We start from the raw sequence: 10,268 nt of genomic DNA on the forward strand, positions 1-10,268 counted from the left end.
CCATGCATAACCACATACTGCACATACCGGGCCACGCCCGCTATCCTGGGCCTCGCTTGCTACAACGGCCCCACCGCCGCAGGCCCCGCCTGGCTTCGAGCCCCGCTCGGATACAGATCTGTTTCACTTAGGCCTCGCCTGCCACAGGGCCCCGCCCACTAACATATAATAGCACATACACATATCACATAACATCACATAAGCTAAACATATACCAACGGCTCTTGTTCTAAGGCCTCGCCTATCTTTGGGCCCCGCCCTTGTCCTGCTACTGATGAGTCATGGAACCCCGTCCATGCTCCTACTGGTAGTGAGATACGGGCCCAGCCCACACTCACTCCTTTCTTGACTTGGGCCTCGCCCCTGCTCAGCTGCTACTGAAATGTGGAACACCATCCACACTTTGCTATTGGTGAGATACGGGACCTCGCCCACACTCACCTCCCTACCAGGCACATACAAGTATCACACAGACAACAAGTATAAACTATCACATAAACCATTCCTTGGGCACCCGCCCTCTATCATTGGACCTCGTCCCGAGTATCATACTAGCATATTGTGCCTAGGGCTAACCCCCGGGTCTTCTACTCATAACTACATGGGCCGGCATCGTGGCCGTAGACCCATTCATACAAAGGGAAACTCACCTGATACTGCTGAACTGCTGCTGCTAATCCCTTTGACCGCTACCTGACCACTGACTCCGAACTGCTGCTCCACTAGCTCCCCGAGCTACCAATATCAATACAACACTGAGTCAAACTGACCCCTGACAGACAACCAAGTCAACTCTGGTCAAGTCAAAGTCCTGGTCAAAGTCAACCCTTCCATGTCAACCCTACTTGCCGAGTCCACTTACTGACTCGCCGAGTTCACATACTCAGGGTCCTTCCATTCACGACATGACTCGCCGAGTCCCACGATTTCCGAGTCCTGACCTGACCAACTCGCTGAGTCTCCACCCGACTCACTAATTCGAATCTCAACTCGAAGGGTTTGGGGCTACGCGACCTGACTCGTCGAGTCCAAGAGCAGACTCGCCGAGCACAAGGCAATCTTCATCCAACTCGCTGAGTTGTTCATCCAACTCGTCGAGTTCATGCCCATCTTCATCCGACTCGATGATCTGTTCATCCCACTCGTCGAGTTCCTCCTCATCTTCAAGCTACTCGCCGAGTCCACTCGAAGGAATCGCCGAGTCCATTTAGATCTACATACATGCAGAGGACTTTCGAGTCATGCATGGAATCCAAACTGTAGATCTACCCTTCCCAAGCCTATCCCCCACGTAAAGTTGCAAACTTTACGTGTAGAGAGGGAGATCTTAGGCAAAAAGCACCATAAACTAGGGTTTAAGGTCAAGGGGCTTAAAAATCGACTCAAGGGCTGATACCTTATGCTTCTCCAGTCCATAACACACTTGGATCTGAAGTAGCAACTCCAGATCCGGCTCCTAACTCAAAATAATATCATTATGGCTAAAGAGCCCCAACAACCACACATAAATCTAGATGCAAAAAGGGTCCAGGAACTAGTTTATACCTCCAAAATCTCAGAAATGTCTTCCCAATCCTGGATCTACAGCCCCCTTCTTGCACTCTCAAGATTCTTCTTCTTTCTCCAAGCTTAATGCACTCTTTAAGGCAATAAATAGCTAAAATAGAGGATATGGCGGCTAGGGTTTGATATCCAGGGCTTAAGAGGCAGCAAGGAACCCTAGGAAGGAGATTAAGACGTTTATATAGGCTCCAAGTCCCGAATTTAGGGTTTTCCACGCACAGACCAGACTCGCCGAGTCACCTTGGCCGACTCGCTAAGTCGGACACTTACTCCTCGACCCGGATCCCGCTCAGACTCGCCGAGTTCCTCCTTGGACTCGCCGAGTTCCTCCTTGGACTCGCCGAGTCGCCCCTTAACATTAAGGTTTTCTTTCCTTTCTTGGCCTTCAAAACTTTGGGTGTTACATACTGCTACTTTCGAATTGAAGGGCCACATACTCGCTTAACTAAGGGAAATCGCTTTCCATGGAAAAGATCACGAAGATGCATATAAGCATTTAGATGAAGTTAATGATGTAGCTGATTACTTTAACGTTACGAATGTGCCTCGCGAGACCCAGCTACTTCGTATGTTTCCAGTGACATTCAAGGGTGCTGCAAAAGATTGGCTCAAGTCACTTCCGCCCGGATCCATCACCACATGGGCTAAGATGAAAGAGGAATTCATAGACCACTTTTGCCCGCCTTCTAAAATAGCCAAGTTGAAGAAAGCTATTGCCAACTTCGAGCAACAACCCATAGAGTCCCTTTATGAGGCGTGGGAAAGGTACAAAGGTCTTCTCAGAAATTGCCCACACCATGACCTTAATAGCCAACAAGAGGTCTCCATCTTCTATGATGGAGTCAATGTTACCACAAGGCAATTGCTCGACTTGCAAGGCCCGCTCACAAAGAAGGCACCCCCGGTAATCAAGGAATTAACTGAAGAATTCTCTAAACATTCTAGAGAATACCACAACCCAAGAAATGAAGTAAGTCGGGGGGTAGTGAACTCGGTCAATGATGGCATGGTGGCGATGATGGCTAAGCTCGATAGTCTAGATAGAAGAATGACAAAAATGGATCAAACAATCCATGCTATTTGAGTTGGATGCGAGAACTGTAGAGGGCCTCATCTCATGAAGGATTGTGACTTGGATGAAAATGGAAACAAGAAGGCGCAAGTGTTCTACTCAAGCGGGGACAAATCCGACGAGAATTGGCGGAAACCCAAGAAGGAATGGCTCCCATACGAAGAATATAAAAGAGCAAAGGAAGAGAAATACAAGCAGAAGGAGAGGGGTTTCTATCAAAAGGAAGAACCGGTTATGGAAAAGAGAGCCGATTTAGAAGAAATGTTCACTAGATTTATAGCCACGTTTGAGAAAAGACACAATGATCATGATGCTGCAATACAAGAGACCAGAACTATACTTAGGAATCAGCAAGCATCTATTCTCAACATTGAGAAATAGCTAGGACAACTTGCACATCAAGTGAACGAGAGGAGGTCGTGAGAACTTTCGAGTAAAACCGAGAATAATCTGAGAATGGAGAATGTGAATGCTATAACCTCCAGCTATGGAAAATTTTTTACTCCTATGACCCCTGCACAGATGGTTTCAACTAAGGTGCAAGCAGAAACAACAGAAGAGTCGAGTTCAGCTAAACCCGAACAGACTCACCGAGTCCCTCTAATGGACTCGACGAGTCCATGCCCTGATGACAAATTTGTTGTTTCCTTAAAGCCCTACAACCCTCCTTTGCCATTCCCAATCAGAGTCATACCTGATGAAAAGGTTAGAGCATATAGAGCTTTCATGGAACATGTCAAGGCCCTTCAAGTCAACATCCCATTTGTGGAAATGATGCTTCAAACACCTAAGTATTTGAACTTGCTAAAGGGTCTCTTTGCTGCTAGAAAAGATTTGGCTGAAGTTGCGGAGATAGTGTTGAGTGAACTACCAGAAAAGAAGGGCGATTCGGGAGGCATCATTGTTCCTTGTCAATTTGGAAATATACTTTCCACTCAAGCATTGACCCATTCGGGTGCAAGTATTAACTTAATGCCCTTTTCTTTCTTCAAGAAGCTGAATTTACCGGAGCCAAGGCCTGTTAATATGAAGATCCATTTGTAAGACGATTATTCGTCCAAGAGGTGTTTGTGAAGATCTTCTCATTAAGGTGGACAAATTCGTATTCCCTGTGGACTTCGTAGTGCTTGACATGGAAGAAGACCCCGAAATTCCAATTATTTTGGGGAGACCATTTCTGAATACCGCATGCGCATTGATAGATGTATGCGAGTCCACACTAACATTGAGGGTAGGAGATGAGTCAGCAGTGTTTAAAGCTCTACCAGAGATTAAGAAAGAAGAAGCAAGAAAAGAAGAAATTTCCTTCATTGATATGGAAGATGAAATACTACAAAAAGAACTCACACTCTTGCAAGAAGAACATCCAAGCAAGTTTTTGCTATCGTCTGAAGAAAACTTTGATGCGGATAAAGACTTAGAAGAGATGGAGAGGTTGCTTGGGGGAGCTAATCCAGAAGAAACAAAGGATTTTATGGAATACGCTCCGACTCGCCGAGTCACTTTGACAGACTCGATGAGTCTCGTTGAAAAATGCAGAAAAGAAGACAGCCTTGACTTGCTTCTTACCATCACCTTGCACGTTCTTGAAATGAAGATCTGTCCTAATACTTTGGAAGATCCAACAGCGGATGGCGAAGTTTTCGAAAAACATTATGACTTCCAAACTGTTCAAATACCTTACCTTAATTCAATTATGCAAGAAGATGAGGGAACTCAACTTGACGGGGAGGCAAGCTTGGGAGAAAAGGAGAATGCAAAGGCGTGGAATGGTAATACTAATAACTCATCCACAAATAGAGTGATCAAGTTAACCAAGCCTCGAGCCCGAGTGTTTTCTACACATGAAGTCATTAAGTTTTAAGAAAAGGAAGTTCAAAAGAGGGTGCAAGAGAATGGGGTGAAGAAAAAGAAGGCTGGAAAACGGATCAAGCATACAATTAAAGAAGAGCCACGCGGAAAAAGAGAGAAGAATTGAGACGGGCTTACAAGAAGAAGATACACGCTTATAAGACAAAATATAAACCACAAAAGATAAAGCGTGAGTTCCCGATGCAGCACAACGAAGAAATGTAGATGAGAAGGAGTCCAGCTAACGACTCCTTAAAAAGAAGCGCTTGGCGGGAGGCAACCCGTTATTAGAGTTTGCTTTCTTTTATCTTTCTCGTTTTAGTTTTGTTTGATTTTCGTTTTTAGGATTTTATTTTCATCTTCTAAATCATCAAACATGACTGCTTGAGAGTGCGTATGGGCTAAGTGTGGGGTGGAATGAAATTTTTTTTATGAATAAATGACAAAATGATATAATTTTTGAATAGTTTGCAAGTGACTCGCCGAGTCTGACCCTGACTCGACGAGTCTATTCAGATTCCAGATGATTTTCAATTCGCGATCAGACTCGCCGAGTCTAACCCTGACTCGACGAGTTGATTTTATTTACAGAAAAAAAAAATATTAATTAAAAATAATCTTTACATCTGGTAAAACTAGGGTTTTTACCCTAATGAGATCATATCCCATTCATACTCGCCGTGTGCCCACTCTTGTTTTCTCTCTCAAGCACTCATCAAGTTCTTCAGTTTTTTTTTCAAAATTCTCGAATTCTATCAACAAAGGTACTTAATTTCTTCTATAATTCTGTTAAAACCATGATTTTTAGATGTTCTAAGGTGTCAATTTCATAGAATACCCGATTTTGAAATTTAGTGAATTTTTAGGGTTTTGATTTTGTGTTAATTGTGTTGTTTTGGATGGTTATTCTTGCTCTAATACATCTTAGGAACGTCCATGGACAAAACCCTTGAAAAATTTTGTGTTTTTATGGTCAAATTTCGATCAACCCGTCGACTGACTCGTGCAGTTCATCCGACTCGGCGAGTCCAGTCGGGGACCCAGATGGAATTTGTTTTGATGTTTTTCTGTGTTTTCTGGGTTGTTTGTTCTTTGTTTTGCAGGAACAATATGTTTCAAAGAGGTTAGAGCTCAAGTGGAAACCAGGGAGATTTTCCTTGGTTGAATTTTCCTCAGATTGAATCTGCTTCCATGATGACAAGATGGAGGAAGAAGTTGGCTGAGATCAGGAAGAAGGAGATTTATGTACCTAATAGGATTGACTGGGATTGGTTAAAGAATGTCCGATATGAGGAAGAGTTGGAGCCTTACCTTTTTAAGGAATTTAATTATGATGGGGTGTCAATTATATGTGATGAGTGGAGCTGCGTTTTTAGAATTCAAGAGTCGGTGTTTCGAGAACTCTGCTGGGAATTTTTCTCCACGGTATCTTTCCGAGGAGGAGATGATTGCTACCAACCCGGGAGCTTTAGTTTTTGTCTTGTGGTGAATACCATCAATGTTCTATCATTGAACTTGCATGCCGATTAGGGATTTATGACCAACCATTGGTCACTATTGCTGTCTTCCGCGCCTTCTTGGAACAATCTCATAAGGTGTTCCCCGATGGTGTTACAAGTACTGGTTGGTGGAACACAATCGCCAACAAATTATATATTCCGAAATCGGCCCAAGAAGGGAGCATTAGTTCGCCCACACACCGCCTCATCCACCGTCTTATCTCCACTACAATCAATCAAAGAAAGGATGACGACAAGGTTTCCAATCTTGACGTATTTTATCTTTGGAGTATCATCACGCCCGACACCTTCTGCAACATTCCATGGTGTTTGGCCTCTTACTTGGCGGAGGGCGCGGTCAAGGACTGGAAAACCTCCAAGATAAACGGTGGAATGTTCGTGACCCGGTTAGCCAACTCCTATGGGTTGATGACCCGCGGTGCATGGAACTTGATGACGATGATTCCTGCCCCTCCCTTTAATCCTATTCTTTTTCGGAGGGCAAGAATTATTGAAGATTATGGCGGTGGACATTATGCTATTCCCAATGACGATCCGGTGATCGGGCCCGAGGCACCGGGAAGGAGGGTTAGATCGAGACGTGCACGGGAAGTGGAAGAGGAACCGCCGGTGATTCTGGTGGATAATGATGAAGTGCCAATGGATTGGTATAATGTCAAGATGAGGCGGCTACAAGACCAAATGGCGAGGGGTATCAATTTTAGCAACGAGTCCCACATTCGGCTTTTTGACCACTTCCATATTCCACACATTGATGGGGGTAACTTCCCCTATATACCATCTTGGGACGAGATCATTAATGAAAGACGGAGTGGAGCTGGTGGGAGCGGGGCTGCACATGGCAATGATGAGGAGGAGGATGATTAGTTTTTCTTTTATTTATGCTTTGTTGAACAATTTATTTTTGTTTTTATTTTTGGTGTGTTTTGAATTCTTAGTTAAGAGTTTTATTCATATGCTTGATGTTTAATTTGCCTTGGTGTCTTTCAAATTTTGGATTAGGAATGCTTGCATAAAGGGTTTAGAGTTTGAGAGAAAGGAAAAAAAAAGAGTGGAAAAGAGTCAAGAAAGGGCGAAGTTTAGAGTTAAGGTGTCGAGTCCAGTCCGAAAGGACATGAGTGAATAATTCTAGAAGTTATGGGAAGTTTATGAGGTTTATCACAAGCTGGAACAAGTGCAGAATTTTTATTTTTCACCCAGCACAGACTCACTGAGTGCACTAAGCAAACTCGACGAGTCGCATATATTTTCACACTTTCAAGGCTTTCCGCAACTATATTCGACGAGTCGTTTATACTACTCGACGAGTCACTTATCTTTACACCGTGAAGACTCTTGATTCGATGTTGTTGGATATATCACCTGACTACTTTATCTTTGCAATCAATTCCTGAGGATTTTACAATATTTTTCCTGCACATTTGGAGCTACCCACATGCGATTTGATGCCCAAGACATGGATGAGTTGTTCCCATGTCTAAAGTCAATTGAAGATGGAGCTGAAAAGAAGAGATATCACCCTAGCGACTGCTACCCCATGGGAGTTTGTTCCAATTCTCTCTATATTTCATGTTTTTATTTTTCATGCATAATATGCAATGAGGACATTGAATAAAATAAGTGTGGGGTAAGGGGTTGGTTACATCTTAGTGAATTGAGAATCTTAATATCCTAATTTAGGTCTAATTTAAAAAAATTTGCATACCAAAAATGTGACATAGGAATTAATTTAGAAAATTTTGGTAAAAAGTGATTAAGATTCCATGTTGGAATTGTGTTGATGATTGCATGAAAACCCAAATGTTTAGTTGAGCCTATATACGTTCTAGTGCATTTGTGGCTTCCCTATTCCAGTGAAATCATGGGACAAAAACACGACCTTGCTCAGCCCGAGGGATGCAATATGTTTAGCATTGTGTACTTGAAATGTATCCAGGAAAATTATTATTTTAGCCAATAAAGGTTGAAGTTGAGCGCCCCTGCTTAAGCATGTAGGGTTTTGAGTGAAAAAAAAAGTGAGATACATGTTAAAAAAAAAAGAAGAGAGAATTACAAGAAAAGTTTGAAGAATTTTTGGAGCTTTCGAAGTGAAGATCAAAAGATAAAAATTCTGAAGATTCAAAAAGTTGAAGATACGAAAGATCAAACAAACAAGGTGGTGAATTCAAAGAAATAAAAGATCAAGTATCAAAGAAGTAATGAATTCCGAAGAGCTTTATAGTGGTATCATAATTTGTAATTCTAGATTATGTATGCTTGGGTTGCTCAACCCAAAATACCTTGAGGATAGGAGGTCTTCTGCGGATGGATTCGGAGGGATGCATAAAATGAGCATTGTTTGGGATAAGTGGGTGAATGTTTATGAGAATTGTAAGTATTTGGAATATTGGGGGTTTTTAGGAAAATTTAGACACAAATGTATGTGTTGCAGTTTTGGCATAATGGATGGGTTAGATTGGAGTTGTCCTATGTGATTCTAATGTGCTAAAATTCAATTTTGCTTGGGGGCAAGCAAAAGTCAAGTGTGTGGTATTTTGATATTTGCATATTTAGCCTTATTTTAAGTATAGATTTTTATCATTTGTTAGCTAATTTATTGCACATCATGGACAAAAGATACTTAAAAGTGTTTGAATTGTGTTTTCAGTCCAAAAGTGAAGCTCGGGAGAAAAAGGAAGCGGGAGAAGTGGTTGGGAGCTCGGGAATTGAACAAAGAAGAAAAACACCAAAAACAACACCTACTCGGCGAGTAGGGTCGACTACTCGGCGAGTCTGATCAAAGATTCGAGAAGATAAGGTCTCCGTGACTTATCGTGTACGGGAATCAAGGGATGGACTCGGCGAGTCGGTACGCATCTATAAAGATAACTTCTCAGATCGACATGGAACCTCTGGAACCTTTTTAGAGAAAAGAGCTGCGATTGGAGAGTCAGAAGAACCCTAGAGATCGAAGATACAACCTAGAATCCAATTCCGGAGGAGATTTGAGGCAAATTCTCATCATTCTACTTAATCTTTTGTTTTCCATTAATGTTAGACAATTAGAATTCGTTTTATTGTTGTTAATTACCTCAATCATGAGCTAAAACTCTTAAACTTCTGTTTGGGGATACAATATTGATACTATGGTTTGAATTATGGTAGGATTAATTTAATATTGGTGATTTTGTTGATTCTAGCTTGTTAAAGAACCTTATGTGTGAATGATAACTATTTTTCTGTTAATAGGAAGATAATTAAGCTGCATGAATATCTCTTAGTTGTTAACCTCATATGTTTATGTGACCACATTATCATATGTCTAGGATTAATGAACATGAAACTAGAATTAATAAGAAAAATAGGTAAATTCATGTGTGAGCTTGTGTGATGACCATCAACAAGAGGTTAACTAAAGGACCAAATTAGTTAATCATTACAAGTCTAAATTAACCCGAATAAATAATCTAGTGAATTAAATTAAATTAGACAACTGATCACTGTTTGAGTTAGTTTGTTCTCTAAGGATTAGTGCAGCGAACGCGAAGCTAATCACTTCAATCGGTAGCCAATAGAAGAATTAATCCATTACACTATTACTATAATATCAACCATAGGATCAATTGAGTTGACCTAAACAGAAGTTCCTTTCGTTATTGAATTTAGTTAAATCTTCGCTTTTCTAGTTTTTAGCCTAAGTAATATTAGTAAGTTTATAGTCTTGTAAAACTAGAGAAAACCCTATTTATTATTTAATTTAGATAAAATTAGTCTTTAGTTTTAATTTACCGTTCCCTGTGTTCGATACCCTACTTATTTAGCTTTACCACAATTGATAGGTCCACTGCCTTTGTGTGTTCATTTGATAATTAAAAAGTAGGTTTAAAACTAGTTGAGCTTTACACACATCACTTTACGTGTTAATCGAGCCCTAAGAACCCAGATCTATGGATGGAATGCACTGGATTCAAGCAAAATCGAGTATATAGTGATTGCATGCATGCGACTCGATGAGTCGTTCTTCTGACTCGACGAGTCGAATCGCGAGTCCCCGATTTTCCCCTTTTGAGTTATGCCGAGTGGGATCAGTGAGCTATAAGTGGACTCAGTGAGTCGGAAGCCAGACTCAGTAATGGAGGGACTCGATGAGTCAATGCCCTGACTCGGCGAGTCCAAGGCAATCTTCTTGCCTCAAGAACAGACTCGACGAGTTGTTCATACAACTCGGCGAGTCACAGACCAGGGTGTTCATCGGATGAAGATGAACTCGACGAGTTGTTCAT

The 10,268-nt window shown here is 41.7% G+C and overlaps 1 non-coding gene across 1 annotated transcript; it reads right to left on the reverse strand.

The window, feature by feature from the left end:
• Nucleotides 1–2,260: 2,260 nt before the first annotated feature.
• On the reverse strand, nucleotides 2,261–2,367 carry LOC145071708 (small nucleolar RNA R71). Its single transcript, XR_013690716.1, has one exon. It is a non-coding gene; the product is annotated as a small nucleolar RNA R71 (small nucleolar RNA).
• Nucleotides 2,368–10,268: the final 7,901 nt, after the last annotated feature.

Source organism: Lactuca serriola, chromosome 8, assembly GCF_051521515.1.
Source record: "Lactuca serriola cultivar US96UC23 chromosome 8, Lser_US96UC23_V15, whole genome shotgun sequence".
NCBI lineage: Eukaryota > Viridiplantae > Streptophyta > Magnoliopsida > Asterales > Asteraceae > Lactuca > Lactuca serriola.